Genomic DNA, 24,839 nt, shown 5'->3' on the forward strand with positions numbered 1-24,839 from the left:
GCACTTCTATTTGTAACCGTCCTAGCAGTGAAACCAAATACTCTGTTAGCTCTATTCCTAGCGCTAATGCACTATGTAGTGTTTGGGATATTGAAGTCCATATGCCGTTTCACCGACCATGCGAATAATTTAAGATCTTCATGCAATATCCCGGCGTCTTCTGATCTAATTTGGCGTCCTATTTTAGTGTCGTCCGCAAACTTACTATAATTAATAATCCCATTCGCCAAGTCGTTTATATACACAATGAACAGTAAGGTACCCAAAACCGAGCCGTGGGGAACTCCACTAGTAACACTCCTCCGTTTGGATTTTACTCCGTTAATGGCGACTCGTTGTTTTCTGTCATTGATCCATGCTCAAATCCAGTGTTGTCCAAACATTTTCGTCTATTGTACCACCCTGTATTACATTCTCGTACCTAACCCTCCCACCCCCCACCACAGCTGAACAAACTCGTTTTTAAATAAGATAATGCAAATAACATATTATGAAAAGACTGCATTGTAGGAGAGTTGGTCAGTAAATTCGAATTTATTACACAAATAAAGTGATTTCATAAAATGTTTAAAAATACTTTCAAAACTTTATGCGAGATGTGAGGATGATGTTCACTGATGATTTTTTTTTTTCTGTCCTTGGCAATATTGAGGCTACTGCAGTGATCAGGCTTTGTTCCAGATTGACATTTAGTTTGTTTCTCTGATTCGATTTTATAACGTCTAGTGCGGAGAAAGACGTCTCACAAATACAAGTAGATCCAAATGGCAATTTTTTAAGCAATTATTCCCAAGTCAGGGTGCTCCTTCACAGAGCTCCAAAAATGAGTGACATTTGAGTTTTCAAATAAGTTTTAGGCCACGCGTCACCGCACACTTTTATCACTGTTTACTGGAAACAAATAGGAAGCTTCTCGTGTTTAGAAAAGAGGAATGGATTTCTAATCCAGTCCAGCTGTACTGATCGTTCATGTACGAGTATGCCAGGAAAGTCAGACTTGAAAGCACTAATAAGGCTGGTCAAATGTTCCATAATGACTAGTTTCACAATTTCTTTCTCATAACTTATTGGAAAAGTAGGTATCTGACTTTGGCGTCATAGAACATGGGATGTTTCTGTTTGTGTGTTCCTTGTTTGTTCACGTACCATTATGATCTACGTTACGTACCTCCAGGGGTACGCGGACCCCAGTTTGGACAGCATTGCTCTAATCCATTCAAACACCTTTTCTCCTATGCTATGGCCTTTGACTTTATTTAATGGTCTCTGGTGGCACCTTGTTGAACGCTTTTCTAAAGTAAATTACATTGTAACTATCATTGTTATGTGACGTTTGTAGATATTAGTTTAAAATGATAAATTAGTCACACATGACCTACCCTTGGTGAACCCATGTTTTGAATAACGAATCTTATTTTTCTCTCGATGTGATCTCCAATTCTATTAGCTATTGTTGATTTTAGCATTTTATCTATAACCGACGTCAAACTGATTGGCCTGTAGTTGTGCATAGACGATTTATCAGCCTTTGTGAAAACGAGAACAACGTTTGCCTACCCCCCAAGAAACAGTGTCTTAAGACTTACTGATACTTCATTAACTGTTCGCAGCTTTCAAATTGACACTCTTTAGGCACCCTCGGAATTTTTTCGGTTGGACCCGGGTTTTTGTAACTTTTAGTGTATCAATCAGTTTGACTACTACTACTTTGCTAATGCTGAAGATCGGGTCGCAGTCAGGTACCATATCTAATCTCTCCTTTGTAAATACAGTGAGAAAATATTAAACGCCTCGCTCATTTTTTCCTCCGAACTTATCAAGACAAATCAGTTTTAATTGGGCTTATCCCTTCCTTATTTTTTCTGTAGTTGGGTTGGATCTCGCTTGTCTAGCAACCTTAATTTCGTGGTTACGTTTCAATGTGCGTGTGTTCTTTTTAAACAGTCTAGCCATATCGTTATGCCTAGATTTAAGATGTATTTCCCAGCGTGTTTTTTTTTTTTTTTTTTTTTTTTTTGACGTAAAGCCCCCCTTATTATTTCGATCATTTCTAGCCTACCCGTCATCCATTTGGAAGTATAAGTATTTGTCTTCGTCGCATTTAGGCGACTAAATTTACGCTGGGCACACAAAATCCTAGCTGTTAGGTTACTGCACCTTTTATCTAGACCGCCTAGCCTGCTATTGACCTCAGGGCTTTGTGTATGACCTCGCCTGGGGATCTCGTACCTCCTTACGTGACCCGACCCCATGTAATTACACATTGAAGTTCTTTATGGGTGGCGTGGTGCCGAGAGCACCTTTGATACCAGGTGTGAACGTCGATTGGAATTTACATCGCTACTGCGCGTAGTGGTGTATGAATGGGTTTATGTATGGAAGTATGGTTTCTTGGATTCAGAATGATGTAAGGTAAACCCAGCTGGACGAGCGTGTATTTACAGCTTTAATTCTACAAGTCCCTGTGAGAACAGTTTCGTGGGTAGTCTTAGCGACGAAGTCGCCGGCTTTTATACACAGAAATGCATGAGTCTTCATTTCTGTACGGGGTGTCCAGCTAGCATTATTGTATTTCTATGGCTGTTTTACATAGGCCTGGCAATCTATAATCTATTTCATTATTAGCAAATTATTTTTACATGAAGTTTGATCAATTCGGTATAATGGTTCCTTCCGTTGAGTGTGTAGAAGGTAAAGTCAAGGGTGAACATTCAGTGGGTTTGATTCTCCATCATGCGGTCTTCCCGTGACCGTGATAAAATGCCGATTCAGGTTGAGGTGTTTGCGATCTGTTTAGTATAGGAAGTAGGATGCCTGGCGCCAATGGGCTGGGAGTGTCCCAGGTCACATGTAACCGGTAGTTTATGTGGTTATGTATGGATACATAATTGGATATATATTTGTATATATGGTAGTGGATGCATAATTAATAGATAAACCCTGATTGCGGTAATGACCTCCGGGCCGACTCCGTACCTGACCTCGCTATACTTTTCACCTGGACAGCTGACCCCATGATTGACCTCCGGGTTGGCCTCGTATGCACCAGTTGTTGTCATAAAGATTTCCTCTTATTTTCAAAATAGGCTCTCCTGAAGTTAAGTACTAGAATTTTATTCGTACTATTCAATTCTTCCCATTTAATATTAAATATTTTTTATTATCGCAAGAGCCTGTCATCCACTTCTACGTTTCTTCATAGATCATTATAAGTTATGGGTAAGTCCAGAGTATTCTCTCCCTTCGTAGGGTCGGTAATAATTTGTTTTGGGAAATTATCTTGTACCATATCTGAAAAAATGCGCTTCCTAATCTGAAATTTCCAACTCAATATCTCTGTCCCCCATGATTACAACATTTGCACTGGGACGACCTGCGAATTTCTTGAAGCAAGGGTTCAGTCTGTTCCATTCTAAGGTTAGGTCACTATATAGGACACCGATAATAAGTTTCTCCTCTCTGCCTATAATCACCCAAGTAGATTCTGTGTTTTCCTCTTCCGTAATCGAATCGTTCATAATACAATTAAATGTGTTTTTGACGAAAAGTATGACCCCACCTTCCTGCTTACCCTAATCCTTGTGAAGTAGTCTATCTATTTCTATCTCGATTTCTGGATAGAAATGTCTGTCCGCCATATTGATCCACGCATACACACAGATGAATATTTGGAGTAGTTTAGAAAACAATATAGCCCAAGTTGGAGCAATATATGAGTTTAAAAGAGTGCAAGATATTTGGAGAATAGGGAGACAAAGCCAAGTTGGAGCCAGATATGTGAATAATTAGTGAATAAGAGACGACCCACGAGCGTTGCTCTTTTCCTCTTTACTACGGTTAGGTAAACGCGCGCGCGCGCACACACACACACACACACACACACACACACACACACACACACACACACACACAATTTTGGGAAGCTAGGTTACTCAGGGTTAAAGAAATTCTTAGAAGAAGTAGACCGAGAGGAATTCATAAATACCAAAGGAATAATGAGGAAAGGGGAATCTTTAGACATTTACAACCCGGTAGTGAGTAAACAAGTACGAAAAATTAGTGGAAAGAAGAAACAGAAAGAAAACAAAGGTTCAACAAAATATGTGAGATTGGGAGAGAAAAAAAAACCAGTGATGTGGCTTGAGGGGAAATGGAGGAAGAGAGGCAATCAAACAAAAGGTTGTAAACAAGCTAAGAACATCCATACAAGAATCTGCAGGGAGGGAGAAAGTAATTTTGAAAGGGGTATTGTAGATCAATTCTACACGCTTATTAACGGTAAATTGACGCACAGACACAGAGCTTGTTGATAGTGGGTGGTGAGGCCTTTGAGTAGGCATCAACACATGCAGAAATAACGAATGGAAATTTAAAACTTGACTGTACCAAATAATTTAAGTGGAAAGCGATTGGAGCAAGAATTCGGGTCTTGAAGATAAAAGTGTGGGAGTGAGGGAGATGTTGGATCTTTTGGGATCATTGGATGTGACAAAAGCTTCAGGACCTTATGGGATCTCAAACTGGATACTTTAAAGAAGGCATTAAAGTGCCGCTTGATTGGAAAAGAGCTGATGTGCTACCAATTCACAAAGGTGGAAGTAAAGAGACACCACTGACCAAATTAAAAGTGAAATTATGTGAAACATCTGTGGACCTATCTCGTAGAGATGAACATTCTGGCATAGAAATTGGCATCAGATGTGGAATGTTATGTACGTCAAACCTTTTAAGATTTTACTCGGGAGTAATTGATGCACAGCAAGAGAGGGAGAGGAGTGGTTCGACTTTTTGTACCTCGACCCAGAGAAAGCTTTTGATATAGTACCTCACAATCGACTTACGAGGAAAGTGGAGGTATGAGAGGCAAACTGATAGATTGGACGAAAAAAAAATTAAAGGAAAGATACACGAGGACAGTAGTAAAGGATGAGATATCAAGATGGAAAGAAGAAACGAGCGGAGTTCCTCAAGGTCCAATGCTTGCACCAATCTTTCTTATCTACGCAGTGCCGTAGCAACTGTTTTTGCCGCCCAGGGCGGGTGTAAAATCCCCCCTCCCTTAAGGGGGGGGGTGAAATTATTCTTTGATATAAAGCAGGAAGACTTAACTTGAAATATTTATCTTCATTGGATATAAAACTGGGGCGTGTCTAAAGCAAAAGTTCTTAGCCTAGGATTTTTTCCTAACCTAGGAATTTTGTTTAAAACCTAGGAATATAAAATTCGCCTAGCATGCATCGATCCTACAACATGGCTGCCGCCATAGACCAACACACATATTAATTTGCAAGATATTTTTAGTTAAATTTGTACCATTTTATATCAATAAATAAAATAAAGTATCTTACTGGTTTCGGGTTTTACCGGCACTCGCGTTTACGTAAATTCACATCATCGTTATGTCATATTTTAATTTAAAATAGATGGCAAAATCACTGAAAGCTAAGAAAAATTTAATTAGACACTGTCCTGATGCTACAATTGAAAAATCTGTTTAAAAACAGTACCATATTACAACCTTAAAAACTCATTTTGGTATAAAATTTAAGGTTTTTGTTTGATTTTTATTTATTTATTTTTGTGTATTATTATTATTATATATATATATATATATAATTTTTTATTTTTTTTTTTTTTTTTTTATTTTCCCAATCAACATTCCGCCCCCTGGCACGTGCCGCCCGGGGCGGACCGCCCCCCCCCCCTGCTACGCCACTGTATCTACGTCAACGACATGATGAATAGTACAAGCTATACCAGCATGTTTGCAAACTATACAAAAATCATGAGAAGAGTGGAAAACTAGGAATGTAGGCAATTGCAAATAGATAAGTACATTATTTCGAATGGAGCCAAGAATAGAAAATACAAAGCAAAAGATGAGAAAGATTTGGGAGTGTTGATAAAAGACACCCTGCCACATGTAAGACTTATCAGTAGGATTGTGTAAGAAACGTACGGATTGCTGTAGAGGATCATATGAAAAAACTCATCGAAACCCTGATTCATCCAAGACTGGAATATGCATCAGTGATATGGTCCCCAGCGTGACAGAAAAAACATGAAAAGAAAGACTATAAAAGCACTAGATCTTTCAGTTAGGAAAGATCGAAAAGAGACGTGATTACAGTATTCAGGTAACTAAAGGGAATAGACTACATTCACAGAAGAGATCATTTGATTAAAGAGGGCTTTAAGAGGTCACGAGAACAAATGAAAGAAGACTACATGGCTAAAGGATGTGAAGAAGTACATTTATCCATCTAGATGCAAAAATACTTGGGATACCTTTGATATAGCCCAATCTGGAACAATCCATGATTGCAAATATAAATATGATATTTGGAAACCATTGGTGTATTCTAAGTTGGAACTGTACACGAATTTAATGCTATTCTATCCACATCTATACCAAGGGCTTGTAGCCAAGTGAAAAGGCGTGTACCCACTCCCATCCACCTCCCTCCCTCCCTCTAATGGGTGACATGTCATCCCTGTATCCCGCCCACTGCCCTCCGGGGTCAGAAGCAAGGCCGCTTTACTTAATCGGCGACCCCCCATCTCCGTCCCCTCTTGCAGTAAAAGAGAAGACGGGGAGAAATCCCTTCGGGCTGCTTCAGAATGTCGTTCACACGTAACCACTCCCTTTGCATCACAGCATCAGCTATACACACACACACCTATTCTCCGCACTCAGCCTATCTCCTTGCTCCTTTCACCCTATCCCTCCATCTCATCCACGGTCGTCCCCTCAAGTTCACTGCATCCACCTCCGCCTTCCACACCTCGTTTACTAATCTTTCATCTCCCATTCTTTCCATATGTCCAGACCATCCTAATACTCTTTCATCAGCCCTATCTGCCATCTCCTTTTCCATTTCCACCACCCCCCTCTCCTCACCTCTTCGTTCCTCACACTATCCAACCTTGTAACCCTTACTACACTTCTCTGACATTGCACCCCAAACACGTTCAAACTTTTCCTCTTTGCCTCTCTTAAGTCTCTGCCTCATGCAATGCCATCGACACAATAAACCATTCACAATCACCCTTAGTCTAATTAAGGACTGGGTATGATTAGTTGCAGATCAATGATTTGGGTCCGAGAGCTGCACCATTCCTGTAGACTTCAATTACGTAAATACACACTGACGTTTAAACAATTTTCATGAATAGTTCATACAAAGGTGGCTTACAGGTGATTTTTTTTCTTCCATTATTTTCTTCTGCATAGTAAGAATTTCACTCCAGTGGATAAGGAAGGAAACAAGTTACCTTTACATGAAGAAGGATTGGAGGGAGGGGGAGGGCGGAATTGAGAAGGGGCGTGGCTTGGCCGGCATTTGCGCAGGTCGTCGTCGTCGTCGTTTTTAACCAACATTGTGTATTTCTTCGTCTTTTTTTTTTTCGTAATTGTCCAGTTGGGACTTCCCCATGGTTCAGGGCCTCCATCCCCATCAACCCTCTGGGATGAAAGTAGCAGCCGGTGTTTGGGCGGTGGTCTTCATTTTTAGATTTTCTATGGCGGGGTGTCTATGTACGTGATCATTCATTAGGTCAGGTATACTAAGGATGATGATGATGTCGATGCACACTGTAGCGGATTTCGAGGCTGGAATCCCAGGAGGCAGCTCCCGTAGTGAGGCGAGAAGGCTGCCGCGTAGGCGACGCCCCCCCAGGCCCGCCATTCGCCGCTCTGCCCTCGACTCCACCCGCCAGGATGAGATCATTGTGTACGTTGAAACCCATTGGCCGAGAAGATATTGGTCCCACATATTCCCGTACGTCATTCTAAAATCCCGGCAGTTGATTGGTGGTGAAGGCAGAACTGACTACGTCATAGTGACGTCACAAGGCGAGACCGCCTCCTGTGACGTGTTTGGAGCGGCCATTTTCCAAGACTTTGGTCAGGAACTCGGGCGTTGGACAAGATGGAACTGATGGCATCAGTGTGCAGCGGGTCTGGGCAGTGCCTTTTGGGGCGGTTCGGGTGAAAGGGACACGAGTATTCGTGAAGATGGCGGATTGAACATTGTACTGCGTTATGGGGCTTGTACCACGTGAAAGCCGCCGGGCCGGCTGGTGTGGCACCCAGGAGGAGGAGGAGGAGAATAATAATAGTGTCAACAGGGGATAGCATTCCGTGAACCTTTTCACTCTGTAGAGGGTTTTTTTTTCCACGGATGGATAAAACCATGTTGCGTCAGTCATCATTGATACATGGGTAAACACATCTTGCTGGAACGGGTTAATGGAGACAACTTTTAATTAACACGTGTCTACAGAATGGAAGATACCCATCAGGTGACAAAATGGATGCGTAAAAAAGGGGGGGGGAGCTAACAGATATGTCGGACGGCACCTCTTCCGAACATTTTAACCGAAGCACTGGAGGGGGGGGGCAGGGGGGTTGGTAGTACGAGAGGACAAGAAGAGATGAGGCGGGAGCATGAATGACGTTTGAAGCTAACGGGTAACATTAGTCGAGGCATTGGGTGGAGAGGGAGGGCCTTTATCTAGTCTTCCCACGAAGCAAGATTCCTCGGTGGCAGCCGCTCCCGACCTGGATGGATGAGGTCGTACTGTTTCAGGTCCCCCTCCAAATGCGCAAGCGGCAGCCAGAATACACAGGTCAGGGTACGCCACTCCCTCTCTCGTTCCCTCCCTCCCTTCCTAGGGACCTGCAGTCAAGTGGGTGACCTCAGGAGACCTACGCTGCCCAGACTCCCAATCTCACCCCTGGCCTCTCACCCCCCCCCCTTCTTTCTGTCTGTCGCGCGCACAAACACACGCACTCTGCAACCGCTACTCCAGTTGGCCGAGTTCGATTCCCGGCTAGGGCTGATATATTTTCAGCATCGCTGTACTGCGAGCTGGCACTTCAACTCTCGTTAGACAAGGATTTGTGTGTCAATCAGAGGGACTAAAAAGAATCGCTTAAGCAGATGGAAGGAGGGTACACTAAAGGTTTACTATACAAACAGTAGAACCGTTATGAATTAAATTCATTTGCTGCGAGGTTAAGCATGCGCAGAGATTTGATATTATAGCTATTACTGAATCAATATGGCGGACAGACGTTTCCTTCCGGAAATCGAGATAAGGATGGGTAAGCAGGAGTGGTGGAGGAGTATCACTTTTCGTCAAAAACTCCGCAAATTGTATTATCAACAGTTCCATTAAAGAAGAGGAAAGGTGTCAAAGCACGGAATCTATTTGGGTGCAGATTAGGCAACGATAAGAAACTCCTTATTGGTGACCTTCACATTGTCGGTGAAATGGGAAATGGACTTGAGTATCTGAAGGTTCGCAGTGTGTTAGGCGTAAGTTTACACAACCTAGAAAGCAGGTATGCCTTAGATAACACCTTTTCAGAGAGAACTGAGTGCGAGAGAGACTTGGGAGTTCGAGCGAGTCCTGGCATTAAATCCAGGAAAGAGTGCACTAACGCCAGAAATAGATCTAACGAAGCATTAGATTTCATTACTAGAACCGTTACGAATAAAAATGCAGAGGTAGTTATGAAACCCATCTTTGACTATGTGGTACAGTTTTTGTCTCTGTCCTATAGATCATTTCACTAGAATCACTACAGACGAGAATGACTACAAAGATGGGCTGCTCAGAAATTTACCTTACAAGGACAGGCTTAGGCACCATAGCTTACACACACGCCCTGGAAAGACGCAGTGCGGGGTGATCTAATAGAGGTGTTCAAATGGATCAAGGGCTTTAACAAGGACGATTCAGACAAGGTCGTTATATTAAAGACAACAGGGCAGGACACGCAGTAATGTATCTAAACTGGACACTTGGATTTAAGAAGGAAATGGGCAAGAAGTGGTTGAGCAAGAGAGTGGACAACGAATGGAATAGTAACCGTGTGGTAATGGGCGCTGAAGCTATCGGCTCTTGTAAGAGAAGGTTAGACATTTTTTATGGATGAGGATGACAGGTCATGGACATGGAATTGCTTAGTGTAGGCCTTATGGTCTTCTACAGTCTCCTTCATTCTTATGTTGTGTGCGTGAGTAGGTCACAGCATTATCCATAGATCGGGCACACGTGAGCTCTCGTCCGAGGAGTAATAGATGTCGATCACGTGATCTAAGACCATCCCATGGTTAAACACAAACACACCCAAGGGCCAGATGTCTGACTTTAGGCCGGGCAGTCCCCCCCCTCCCCCTTTTTAAAGCACGTTGCCCCCCCCCTTCCTGGAGTGAGACAAATAAGTAAATGAACAATGTTTTCATACCCAAAAATACAAATGAAGCGAGTCTTATCGCCCCATGTGACGATGAAGCCGTAATTGGAGTTGAGGGTGTTGGTCGTTTGCGCGAAAAATGTACAAGTTTCAAACTGGCGCAATCCTTGCGGCGGCGACTGCTGCTGGCCCAGACCTTGGAGGTGGGGGGTGGGGGGGGGGAACTAGCTTTTGGTCTCTGGCAAAGTGAGGTCAACACAGGGTTTTGTTGAAGTCATATTTTCACTGTTACTAGAAGTGAAAATTAGTATTTATATTTACTTTGTAAATAAATGTGTATATAAATACACACACACACACACATATATATATGTGTGTGTGTTTGAATTCCAGAGACAATTCCGTATCCACTATCTTATTATCTCTGGTCTTTAGCCAAACATGTCTACAAGAGTACTGCCCATCTATACTTATATATATATATATATATATATATATATATATATATATATATATATATATATATAAATATATATAATGTGTGTATTGTATCAGCTTAAATACACACACACACAGTTCGCAACCGTTACTCCAGCGGTCCGAGTTCAAATCCCGCCCAGGGCTGAAATTATTTCAGTACCGCTGCTTTGCGAGCCATAACTACTGTACAAGTCGTGGGCGGCGAGTTTTGTGATCAAGGGGTCACAGTGGCATTACCCATATAGCATTGGGGATATGTGAACTCTCGTGCAGGAGGGTAATGGATGTCGACCACGATGTGTCCAACACGTGATCCAAGACCGTGGTGAAGCGCGCGCGCGCACACACACACACACACACACACACACACACACACACACACACACACACACACACACACACACACACTGCTCCCCACCCCTCCTAGATGTGTAGAATAACTACTTGCCGCTGTACATTGCTGTGTTGGAGAGACGTCCTGGTGGTCTTGTAAAAATGTTCTTGTACGAACTTGCACGAAGCTGTTAACCGCAAATATTGGGCTCTTGTCACGGATGCAGGACCTGTGTTTACATGCATTGTCACAGCAAAATGCCGTTGCCCTTGTTGCCAGCGGCAACTTCCTTGTGGTGAATAAGATCGCCACTTGATGACAGACATGGGCATGACAGTGAGAACTTCACACTTCGATTTCTGCATAGAAAAGGTTAGCATGTTAACCCGTGTGGTGGTGGTGGAGCCGTAATATCGAGGTTGTGTGATGGGAAATTGTGCGGTGGTCATGTTTCGACCAACGAATCCACAACATGCTCGGTCATTAGTCAGCAGGAAATTCAATCGGGCTCTTCCCCTCTCATTCTTGTTGATTTTGTGACCCATTGTGTCATTACATAGTCCATTGTTGTCTTTAGCCGAGTGTTATTCAATGATGACATATTTTGGTCTGCCTCCTAGTCTTCCCAGTTTACCTCTCCACAGTTGAATTTACCAAATGGAACCACATTGTCACTCCTTTCGACTGTTTTCTGAAACGGTGTTACTGTGTCTAATAACATCTCTTGGCAGTCTTCATTCCATGGCCTTGTCTTAGGGATAACATGCACCCTTGCAAAATCTCGGGCAATTTCCTTCCCAAACTGGCAATTTCGTATTTATCAATTCGGCCCGACCGCCCGCCCTTCTGCCAGTACCACCTCAACCACTTCTTCACTGCTCGCATTCTGTCGTCTTTGTTCACCCTAGTGCCAAAACGATCCAGTTCTCTTTCCAAATTGGTTTCTAGTAGACACAGCATATCGGGTTCCTCTCTTTACAAATATGTAGTCGTTTACCTTAATGTAGCTGGTGTTATGCCATCTATGTTGGAAGCGCCACATTCAAGCCTGTAATGTTGTTTAAATACCTTTTCTAGATCCCAATTCCTCAGCTTTTGGTCCATTACCCTCCAGTATTATATGTATATACGTATGTGTGTGTTTTACTATTCTGTCCATTCACCATTTTTGCCCCTGTTTCATTTAGCAAATTTAGTTTTTGATCTGTACTACACAGTTGTCTCCTTTTACCCAAACTTTTTTTTAACTTGTCAATGTCGTACGACCTTCGTGTTTCATAGATTATCCTGTTCACAGATTATGACCTGAATATATATTTATTGCCCTCCCCTTATCAACCTCACATCTGCCAAGCCTGCAGGCCTCCTCGGTCTCATCAGTGTCTGTAATTTTGTTTAATACTTTTGATACTATCCCTTTAGCTCTTAATAAGTTCCTTATCTTTCTTGATTGGATATGATCACCTTCTATACCAAAAGGCTTCTTCCCCCATTTAAGGAGGTAGCCAGCCAAAACATGCAAGCCCCCAGCACCAACCACCTGTCCAAAACACCCATTTGTTTCCCTTCCTGTCTTAGCTCAGCTCTTTGTAGATCAAGAATCATCCCTGGACCCTAATACCCACCCACTGCCAGAGTCAGACGCAAGACGACAGCATATCCGCGGCAGAGGCCGACATTTTTTTTTTTTTTTTCCGCTACAGTTACATGACGACCCTCCCCCTTTGTCCCCTCATTCGTAGAGACAAGAAGTCCCATCGGGCCGCGTCATTTTATGGTCCATTCATCACAACCATTCTCCACTCACACCTATCCTCTGCTTTCTCCCTTGTTCAACAGACATTCCTCTTTTACCCAAGGTCCCCTTCACTCCATCTATCCACCCCATTCTTAGTTTTTCCCACAAGTTTACTTCATCCACCTCAGCCTTCCACACTCTTTTTGCTAGTCATTCTTCATTTTTTTCATATACTCAAACGATCCCAATATTGTTTCATCAACCCCGTCCGCCAGTTCCCTTTCCATATCCGCTTTCTTCGTCGCCTGGTTCCTCGCCGGCCGGCCCCATCTGTCTCCTTTACTTTCCAAGTCTTCTCCGCCCCAGTGTCGGAGGCGGCACAATCGCCCTGCCATTACAGTTGTTTTCTCTGCCTGCATCCATCCCCAGATACCTACAGTATTTCTCATGACACTTTTCGCCCACTTTTGCTTCCCTCTCCCTACAATTTACCTCCAACCCCCACTTCGTACCTTGCTACATTTGACCCTAAGAATTTCAAACTATATACATCTAGCCTCTCTCCTTAAAGACTCCAGCTTACTGCCACTCTCACCCTTTAGACATCTCATCACCGTTTACCTACATTTACTTTCAAGTTCCTATCACATACTTTCCCTAACTCCATCACTGATTGCCTGAGGCCCTCCTGTGACCCTGCCACGAACGCAGTTTCATGAGCAAAGAACTTGCTCAATTCCCACTTACCTCTAGGCTGACCTCCACTCTAACTAACCATATCCAAACTCTGGTACATGTGGGTAAACGATTTTGACTGCCTCTAACAGCTTTCCCCATATCACGTACCAGTTCGCGGTGTGATCGAAAGCGTGCTGGTCTCACATTCGCTTAGTTGAGAGTTCAAGTCGTAGGCTACGCTCCTCTCAGATTAGCAGCAGTAAGTGTTACCAGCCCCCCCCCCCCAATCGGTCAAAGGGCAAAGGTCGCGGCTACGACGACGCACTTGGCATCATAGGCTTCTCTCCCATAATGCCGCCCTTCATGTCGACCCGGCCATAAGCCTTCTCTAGATCAGTTGAATAAAAATCCTTACCTTTTATCACACACCCGCTACTTTTCCTAGACCCTCTTAGACTTGCATTAAATAATTTCACTAGCTAATCCACTATAACTTCTCTTTGATATTTGACATAACCATCCAACCCAGGTGCCTTACCAGCTTTCGTCATTTTCACTGGTCTTTTTACCTCATTTTTTTCCTATAGCCCCATCGTTTTAAAAGCTCTCCCCCACTCCCACAATCCCTCCCAAACCTCCACAATATTTTTAATACTCTACCCGTCTTCCCCTTATCGCTTCCAAATACTCAACCCATCTTCCCTGTATCATATACGCTCGATTCTCTACCCCTTCACCTTTCCACCCCCACCATAATATTTTCTTCTGTTCCTTGTCGTCATCATCATCCCTAATTCCATCTTTGCACACTTTGTCACTTCCTGCTTGAAATATGGCCATTCTTTTTCTACTTACCACTTTCCTTGTATCCCATGTGACCCGCACGAATCTCAGCGTCTCCTCCTTCCCATTTATTTTGTTTTCCCATAGCAGCAGCTCTACACTCCCACCCCTTTTCCTCGTTCACTTTTCCTCCACACAATTCCCTTCAACCAAAAAGAAGATTGACTTGAAACACTTTCTATACTGAAAGCATGAACATCCACAATCTTCCAATACTTCCTTTGGATGCCACTACATGATTGAAGGATAGCTTAAAGCTGGACGTCTGGCTACCCATAGTGCTCTTCTGAATTCTTGATTATCCTATTCCTACGCACCCCTGCATCTTCTTCCACCTCTTCCTGCCCCATCCCATCCATGCTTTTTACCAATCCTTTTTTTCTCTCTCTCTCTCTCCACTTTGGCTTTATTTTGTCTCTTCACCAGCATCCCACCTATTACACCCCAATGTTGACGGTGTATCACTAAATGTTCTTCACGTCTCCTTTTCCTGAACTGTGCTGCATCACAGTTTCACCAGTGGCACGTTAGATCATCCTGTTCTTTTCAACTGAGGAAGGCAGGAGGTTATACAACCAGAGCTACAGAAAAAAAGTGACGATCGAGACGGTGTTCCATCCGACCAATCACTTGCATGATAATTATGTCCTCTGACCCACCCTCCTCCTCCTTCCCGTACCAGTCGCAGGCTTCCTTCCGCACACACCCTTTCTCCGCCGGTCCACAAGCGACCAGTCTTTTCCCTCCGAATCCCTCTCACAAAAAGTCCGTCTCCATCTCACGGTCTAACCTCACCCCCAACTAAAGTCAGTAGACTATTAGCCTCGATGCTATCCCCCGCCCCCACCAACTGCATATCGGATGCACCAATAGGAATGGTTACGACGCTGTTTTTCTGTGAGAATGACGTACTCCTTCACAACAGTGTCGTTCCTTGAGAACTTCAGATCATTTGGCATGGTTGCAGCCAAAAGGAGTTGTTACAACCGAGGCGGCCTAGGGGGAGCTACCGTTGGGGCACTCTTGGGCGGGTAACTACCACTGCTGGGAGTCTGAGAGAAGTGCGGGGCTCGAACCCACTACAAAGCGAATGCGATACCCGCAGGCTTTCCATGACGCCACCAACGCGCTAATATAAGCAGTAAATAAAAATGCATCGATTCTTTCGCCACTGCTTTTCCTCCTATCGGTCTCTTCACTCACCAAACCTAACTTACTGCTCAGCTTCGTCCCCTTCAGGTTAGTGAGCTACCGCAACTGGACCCCCCCCCCCCACGCTTCCTTTTCGGATAACGTCGCTTCTGAAGAACCGTCAGTTTACTCACATCCCCCCCCCACCTCCCCACGCAAGCGCCGGAGTCGTCTCCTGATGACCATGGGATCTCGTATAATACAGCTAGTGTAGGTCTTAACCAAGTATCCCCATACCCGCCCACTCCCTTAGGTGCCCGCCCCTTTCTGCACACACACAATTCCCCCTCGCCGCTCCTCCACCTAACGCGCGCGCATTCTCGGGTCTCTTCTCTCCCGTACCTTCATATCCTCTGCTTGACACCTGTCCGCCGTAACTTTCATTGTCTTCAGTGAAACCGTCACGTTTTCCCACCCTCCCCTCTCGCCCTCACATTTTGTCGTCTTCTTCTTCCCGAGACTGCTGCTAACCTCGTTCCTTCACCCTCTCGTGTTGAACCTTTGTTCTCCACTAAATAATTCCTGCTCCTCACCTCGACTCTTTCGTATTTGTCTCTTCCAGCAGCAGCAGCAGCAGTAGCACCGCGTCCCCCTTGCCCCGTTCCCCTCCTCAAGTCCATCCCCGCATGCTGCAACCTCCTCCACAACGCGATCATTTACTTGCCGCCTGCCACCGCCGTTGACCGCGTTACCTCTCCACTCCCTCATGTTTATGCCTTGGTCACTTTAAGGCTGCCCTGGGCATTCTGTCTCCTGCTGTGCCATGCCATGCCATGCCATGCCATCTTGTACTTCTCCACGCAAGCACGAACGAGCGTCCGTGGCCGTTCCTAGCTCGTTCGCTTTCAACCTACGGCCCACTGCTTGCTGTCCCTTTTTTTCCTAACACCCCCATCCCCCCGTCATCATGTTACCACGCATCACCTTGCCCCCCCCCCCCACTATTTCGACTTTTGTGACCATTTTCTCGTGTTTCGTTGCCCCTTCGCCTTAGGTTGTATGTAGCCTTTGCTTCCCCGGGCATTTTTCATTGCCACAGCATTTCCTGCAGCACCCAATTACCACTGCGCCCCACGCTCTTTTCCAGATCGTTGTTATTTCTTCCAATTCCTCATCATTTCTCCTGAAAAATGGGTCATTCTTTTCATTACCATAGTGTCTCCTCCTCCAGCACCCTCTTTAGTTCAGGCCTCCCCAAGTTTTGTCCGGGGTTCCTTTGACACCCCCCCCCCCGCCAGCACTTTTGCTTCATCCAGCGGTGCCCTACGTCTTGTGTATCATTCTATGCCTCCTGTTTCCCCATTACGCCTCGACTATTAGAAGACTTCGCAAAAGGTGCACACCCTTCGTCACCTACCGGAGGAACACCCGGTGCCCTTTGTCATTTCATTTGACACAATCTCAGACTTTTTCCTTCTTCAGCCATGGTTGCCCCGCATTTCGTTGACCTCGGCTCCTCTTTCTTTCCACTTTTTTATCTGCAGCCAATTTATAAAAAAAAAAAAAAAACTATCATTTGCCATTTCAGATTTCTTCCACATGCCCCGCCTTTATATATAGTAGTTCTGTTTTTGGAGTTTGTCATTCCCAAATGTTTCACCCCCGAGTTCCATTTTGAGATGTTTCATCCTGTGGGCAGTTTCATCCTGGGCAGCTAGGTTTCCTCCACTACTTGACAATGTATTATTCTGTTTGACATCCCTCACCCAACCACTTGACCCTTTCGATCCGCAGTTGCATCGACTAATTGAGATCGCTTGGTGGTAGTGAGAACAAACCTCACAGTTAGTTGCTTTTAAAAGCAGTGGGAGTGTGAAGAAGTTAATCGTAGTGGGTTTGATCACCCTGTCTAGGGGGCCTCTTCCCACGTCGGTCTAATTAGAATTGCCTGACGGCACCCGTAATGGGAGCACAAATCGTTATTAGGAGTGGAAGGTTTAATGTTTTACCACAATAACCGCCTGACCAAATTGTACTTGGCCTCTTCGACCCCGTCGTGCACAGAGTAATGTTGAGCAGGCTTTGTGGGGTGGGGCATGCCTTGATCGAAACTCCGACATCATGAGGACCGGAGTTCCTCCCTTTTGCCCCACGCACACACGTCAGAATGAAATACTTTGTTACTGCCTACACAAAATACATATTTAGTTAAGTCTACTACGGTGTACAAGCGGTTATCTGAGGCAGTATTCCTATTGATGCTCAGTACACCCCACCTACCAATTCACTCTTAGCTCTCAGGCTCTTGATACCACAAAACCTTTATCCTTTTCCAGAACCTACTTTTCCATGACCTCGCACTACTAAACAAACGCCATCCTGTTACCCCCAGTTCCTGTTGCTCCTTTCCTCTCTTACTGCTTCCCCACTTCCTCCTCCTCCATGCCGCATCCTGACACCCGCACGGCGGTCGTCGTCTCGTACCACTATACCGCCTCCTACCACCTCCACCATTCACACTACTACGACGTTTCCTCCCTGACCCCCTCTATCGATCTGACAAGGAAGGGGAGCCTGGAGGGGGAATGAGAGAGAGGGCAGGCAGGCAGGCAGGGGCAGACAGGCAGGCAGGCAGGCAAGGTCTTTGTAACTTTCCATTTCCCCCACTTCACTTGCTGCAGCACGATCAGAGCATCGCGCAGGCGGTCGGCCATGTTGTAGCTTTTCGTCACTTGGGTCGGGAACACGCGGTTGAGACAACTTCGTTATCCACAAGCGCCGACACCACCCTCTTCTGTGGTATTGACTGCATATTCTATGTAGTCACTATTTTCGGGTTTTTCGTGCTATTACGGACAAATTCATTCGTCATTCATTTATCGTTGGAAGGGTTGCTGTTCATTTCTGCTGTTCAGATTGTGTTCTGATGGCGGCACACAGCATTTCTCGCTAACTTTCGACTCGCTTTTGCTACTTGCTTTGTTAGCGTATCCGTCACACAGGGAATGCTTTTCTGGTGACTATTGAAAACAATAACTCTTCCCGCCAAATATTCTTCTGCCACCTTGTAGAAGCGTACCATGTACTCTCTCAAAGACTGAGTGATAAAAGTGTGTATGCCAACCTAATGAAAGAACTGTTACGAGAAGGAACTTTTTATTTTATTTTTATATCTATCTTCCAAATTTTAATCGGGAATCTCGGGATACAATGTTTTTTTTCAACGTAGTATTTATACGGATCTATTGCTGCGGTAGTCAAAATAATTTTTTTTATAATATATATATATATATAATATATATATATATATATGATTACCGATTTCATGTTTATAATGCTTTTTTAGTGTATAGTAACAAAGATGAATTCAAAACTCACGTATAAACAAGAATATGGCTGCTCAATTCTATTTGTATTTTATATGTAAACCTCGGGAATGACTCATTTGAGCACGCAAGTGATTAGACAAACTGGCCGATGTCCTCAGCGAGTTATCCACTTTTTGTGGCAGCAAGAGTCAGTCGGTGCCATGCCACGCCACTTTGGATACCAAAAATCGAAATGAGTAGTAAAAGCAAGGTAGCAAGAAATACCTAGTGTGCCGCCAACTTGCTCTCCTTCAATCTTTACTACTATAACACCTCTTTAGTGCGATTTTGTTCCCAAGGGTAGTAGTTCATTGCAGATAAAATACAGTAATACCATCATCACCATTATTAGGGTATGTACACTGGCATCATGGTATCCGGGCTCTTACAATACTTCTGTACTGTAGTACTCTTGAATCTTGCTGCTACTGCTGCTTGTAAAAATAATAAAACAACAAAACATATGACAATTTTATTTAAGAGGGGGAAACATAATTCCCCTAATAAGCAACACACAATTACAATGTACGATCATGGTATGATGTACCATACCACGCTAGCACATGCTGCTGCTGTGGTGTCTGGTCTTCGCTCCCGCCAACTGTGCACGTTTCTCCTTCGCTTCAGTTGCCGGCCGGCTCGCTTCATTCGATCAGAGCGATAGTCCTGGCGCTTGCACCAGCACCACTTCCACCCCCATCATTTCCCCATCACCACCACCACCTAAATCATCATGACTGTCTTCACTTCCATCATCTTCATCACCAACACCGTCTTCATAATATCTTCGCCATCACTTTCACCTGTAGCGTCATGTTTCATATTTTTATATAATGATATTTCGTATATTGTTTTGTTTATAATTTGTATAGTGGTATTCTGTATATTATTTGCATTCCATGTAGTGCTATTTTTTAATAATATTTGCAGTGTGTAGTTTAATGTTCGTTTGTAAGTGGTCCTTCGAACCACTTCAGCAGGGCAGTTTGTCATTCGTCTGTAAGTGGTCCTTCGAACCCGATTCGAGCCGCCACGTCAACATAAGTAACCAGCTTAGAACCTGGCGATTTCCCTTTCATTCCTAACTATCTCTTCGCAATGTCAACGTCTCACCACCTGACTACATTTGGTGACCCAGGAGTAACAAGTGTGTGTGAACAAAGAGTAACGGGTGGACGACACATAGCAGTGGCTAATGGTTCGCAACTTCGCTTGTGATATGCCGCCAACGTCTTGAGTACCTCGTATCCCGTACCGACGGGTGCTACAGGCTCCTACTGCCTGCAATGAGAGGCGACATTTCGTGCTGTAGCGATTGGAATGGCCAATGTAGAGCAACAATCGAACCCTCATCCGATAGCTTACAAAGGAACTAACTGCCTGTCGACAGGACACCATTTGTTCCACAACGTGGTAGGATGCTGAGAATAGTTAAGCGAGGAAATTAGTAAATAAGTGAACCAAACCATTGACAAGCATTACAGTATATTGCATAGGTGTTCATCTGATTGAATCTTAAATTTTTGAACTGTACTACATTGAACTACCTGTGCAGGAAGTTTATTTCATTCATTGACTAAACGGTTGACAAAGTTGTTTCTCTCCATTTCCAAATTAAATCTTTGTCCAGACTGCTTTCAGTGTGAAAATTTGATCACTTTTGGTATCAGTTCCTCTTGGCTTGGAGACTTACCCCTAAGCCTACACTTTTTTAGGGAAAATACATAAAAAATTTCTTTTAGTCAGTTTATGTAAGATTTATTCTTGATATTTGGAACAGGTTTTGTGGCTCACCACTAGTTTTTCCAGGCTGTCCATGTCTTTAATGAGATTCAGTTACCATGCAGATACAACATATTCCAAATGTGGACGTACTAATATATATAGTTGATGACCAATGGTGTCACAGCCTTGCATGAATAAAATATGTTTAGGCATCTTATGTTGATTCTTGTCATTCATTGTCATGTCATTGCACTTAAAATAGTTGCTACCATGATATAAGCAACCTAAAATGTATTCAGCACCAGTGGGACGAATGTGCTCACTAGCTGATTGGACAGAATGACAAACTACATATGTTTGGTGTGCAAAATATGTTATAGACAACTACATATGATGAACCTGATAAGAGAGAAGCAAGGTAGCAGGGATCAAGAAAGCAGAGACCAGCAGAGTTGTGACATACCCTCGGTTAATTTATATACTACATAGAATTCCTCTACCTAGTCGTTTCAATACCAAACAAGTCCTTTGGACTTTTTTGATTGCACTGAGTAATCCTCAATCACTGAAACTCATGGCAATCTCCAAGCAAAGTTACAAATATTTGCCATCAGAGATATTTTGGATATCCTCACAACAACCAAAGCTAAGTACGGCCCTCTGCCCTCTCTCTGTGCCAGTTACAAATCATCAAACTAGTCCATCTCCAAAGTGCCCCTCCCTACTACCATAGGTCATTGCGCACAAGACTTCCAAACTACATTGGCCTCGAGACACCAAGACCGTTCCATTCAATTTTATATTGGCATGTCTTCTATCAACCTTAATCAAGACTAGTGTTCTCTCAACCTTAATCAAGACTAGTGTTCTCTCAACCTTAATCAAGACTTAATGCTTCTATGTCCCATGCTTTTCCCATTATAAATAATCAGTAATTTTAATGAAGAGTTTGATTATCCTACCTGATATTCTCTAAATCCCTTCATTCAAACTGCTCAAGGCAACTTTTCTGTTTCACAATATAATCTAGCCTCAAGGTTGGTTGTAACAGATTGACATTTGCAGTCAAAAGATCATGCATTCAGTCCTAGAATCTTTATTTCTCTGAGGCAGAAATACACTGCTTGGATGATTCAAGATCTTTTCTGATATATATATACCAATATCCTGTTTGCTACCCACTTTTATTAATGTTTTTCCTACTTGTAGTCATACTTATACTGGTGTTGCTCCTTACTCACACACTTGTCACTCCTGAGTCACCAAATGTAGGGTGACAAAGTACATGTGTGTGTGGGAATGACGAACAGTTGATGTGGATATGATGTAAGTAGTAATGATACAAAGCAGAAACAATGGTAAAGGTAGAAACCTGTCAAGATTTGATATCCTTGACAGCATGTAAGCCGGATTGATTATTTCTAAGATTTCATCAATGATGAGTGATTTACTCCAAGTTGTTACGACAGCAAAGTGACTAAAGGTTTCAGTCCAACTCTGCTGTCCATTACAAGTGTGCTTGGGAGCTTTTGCAAAAAGGTGTTAATAATGGCAGCAGTCTTCCTTGAATCTTGTATCCAAGTTAGGGATAAGGTTGAAAGCTCTTTTGTAGCATCAGTAATATAGGTGCCAATAGAGCTGTGGTCTGGCATCAAGCTAGCATCTGGTTCAATTCCTCCTTGTGATAGCTGGGTTGATTATTTGTAAGATTTCACTGATGACAAGTGATTTACTCCAAGTTGTTACAATGGCAAATTGACTAAAGGTTTTGGTCCAACTCTACTCTCCATTACATGTGTGTTCAGGAGCTTTTACAAAAAGGTTAATGATGGTAACAGACTTCCTTTACTCCTGTGATTGGAAAAAAGCAAATATAGTACCTATATATAAAGGAGGAAATAAAGAAGACCCTAACAACTATAGGCCAGTCTCTCTAACAAGTACAATAGCAAAAATTTGTGAAAGAATTGTCAAAAATAGATGGGTAAAATATTTAGAAAAAAACAACATGCTCAATCCAAGGCAATTTGGATTCAGACAAGGACGATCATGCGTCACCAATTTAATATGTTTCTATTCAAGACTAATAGATATAATACAAGAAAGAGATGGATGGGCTGATTGTGCATTTCTAGACCTAAAAAAAGCTTTTGACAAAGTACCACATAAGAAGTTGCTTAAGAAATTAGAAACTGAAGGAGGAATACAGGGCAAACTGCTAAATTGGATGGAAGACTTTTTGCAAGAAAGAAAAATGAGAGTAGTGATAAGAGATCAACACTCAAAATGGGATGAAGTAATAAGCGGTGTTCCACAAGGAACAGTTCTGGCCCCAATAATGTTTGCTATATATATTAATGATATGGATGAAGGAATTGAAAGCTATATGAGCTTTTTTGCAGATGATGCAAAACTATTGAAAAAAGTGAACACGGAAGAAGATTGTGAATCACTACAAAGAGATCTAAATATAGTACAGGAATGGAGTAGGAAGTGGAAGATGGAGTTCAATACAAAAAAGTGTAGTATAATGGAATTTGGAAAAAGTAAAAACAGAATAACAGGATCATATAAATTGGGAGAAGGAATAAAAAAAAGTAGAAAATGAAAAGGACCTGGGAGTCATGGTTATGAATAATATGTCACCTTAAAAACATATAAATAAGATTTTTGGAGAAACCTATAATTTAATAAGAACAATCAAAGTGGCATTTACATACCTGGATGAAGAAATGGTGAAGAAAATTCTTATCACTGATAAGACCAAGATTGGAATATGCAGCAACGATATGGTCACCAAGTGCAAAAAAATGCATTAAAAAACTTGAAAGAATACAAAGAGCAATTACAAAACTGGCACCAACACTCTCAAAACTATCATATGAAGAGAGACTAGCAAAACTTGAACTACAGACACTAGAGCAAAGAAGAGAGAGAGGAGATTTGATAGCTATTTACAGAATCATGAAAGGCATAGAAATTACTGATAGAGAGAATCTGATAAAATGGGATGAAAGAAATACAAGAGGACATGGAAAGAAAATAAAAAAAGACAGCTATAGAAGAGATGTGAAAAAGAACAGCTTTCCTCACAGAGTAATAGACAGTTGGAACAAGTTAGATGAGAAAGTGGTGTGTGCAAATACAATACATGAATTTAAAAATAGTTTAGATAAAATGAGATACGAAAATGGGACACCACGAGCATAGCTCCCCTTCCCGTAAAATACAACTAGGTAAATACACACAGAGAATCATGAAAGGCACAGAGATACTTGATAGAGAGGACTTTACTGGGACAAGAGAAACACAAGAGGACATGGAAAGAAAATAAAAAAACATAGCTATAGAAGAGAACTGAAGAAAAACAGTTTTCCACATAGAGTTTTGGACACTTGGAACAAACTGGATAATGAAATAGTATGCGCAAAAACCATTCATGAGTTTAAAAGCAAACTAGACACTGTGAGATACAATGGCGGGACACCACGAGCATAGCTCCCCTTCCCGCAAAATACAACTAGGTAAATACACACACACACACACACTATGGACACCCAGTACCAAAAAGAATAATAAAAAAAAAAAAATTAGAATACAAAGAGCAACAAAACTAGGACCAACTCTTTCCGAACTGACATATGAGGAAAGACTGTCCAAACTAGAATTACCAACTTTGGAACAAAGGTAAAGAGGAAACTTACTGACTAGAATAATGAAAGGAATGGAGGTCTTAGATAAGAATGACTTGTCAGTATGGGATAATGGTAAAACAAGAGGACATGAAAAGAAACTAAAAAAGGATAGTTACAGAAGAGATCTGAAAAGGAACAGCTTCCCACACAGAGTGATAGATACTTGGAACAAATTAGACAACAAAACAGTGTGTGCAAACACTATTCAAGATTTTAAGAAAAAACTTGATGCTGAGAGATACAAAGACAGGTCACCACGAGCATAGCTCTCTTCCCGTATAATACAATTAGATAAATTACACCAATGGTCTGAAAAGTGGCTAATGAAATTTAACACAAATTGCAAGGTTGTGCACATAGGAAAAAATAACAGTAAGTACGATTACAAGTTATTTGGAAATTCGTTAACAAAAGTGGGTAGTGAGAAGGATCTCAGTGTAATTATCAGTAACAATCTCGAATCATCTATGCAGTGTAATTCAGCCACTGAGAAAGCAAATAAGATTCTAGGACTGATTGCATGATCTTTTGATTTTGAAAGTTTATCTCTCATTAACAAGCATTAGTTTACCCACATTTGGAATATACTGTTTCCGCATGGTCACCGAATCTCATTAAAGACATTGATAGATTGGAAAAA

General features: G+C 42.7%; 1 protein-coding gene across 8 annotated transcripts in view; it reads left to right on the top strand.

Moving 5' to 3' along the window:
* LOC143034002 (serine/threonine-protein phosphatase 4 regulatory subunit 1-like) overlaps positions 1–24,839 on the top strand; it is a 476,593-nt gene that overhangs the window by 356,969 nt on the left and 94,785 nt on the right. The gene's annotated exons all lie outside the window — the stretch shown is intronic.

Source organism: Oratosquilla oratoria, chromosome 16 (genome assembly GCF_046742065.1).
Source record: "Oratosquilla oratoria isolate Oo_2021 chromosome 16, ASM4674206v1, whole genome shotgun sequence".
Classification (NCBI taxonomy): Eukaryota; Metazoa; Arthropoda; class Malacostraca; order Stomatopoda; family Squillidae; genus Oratosquilla; species Oratosquilla oratoria.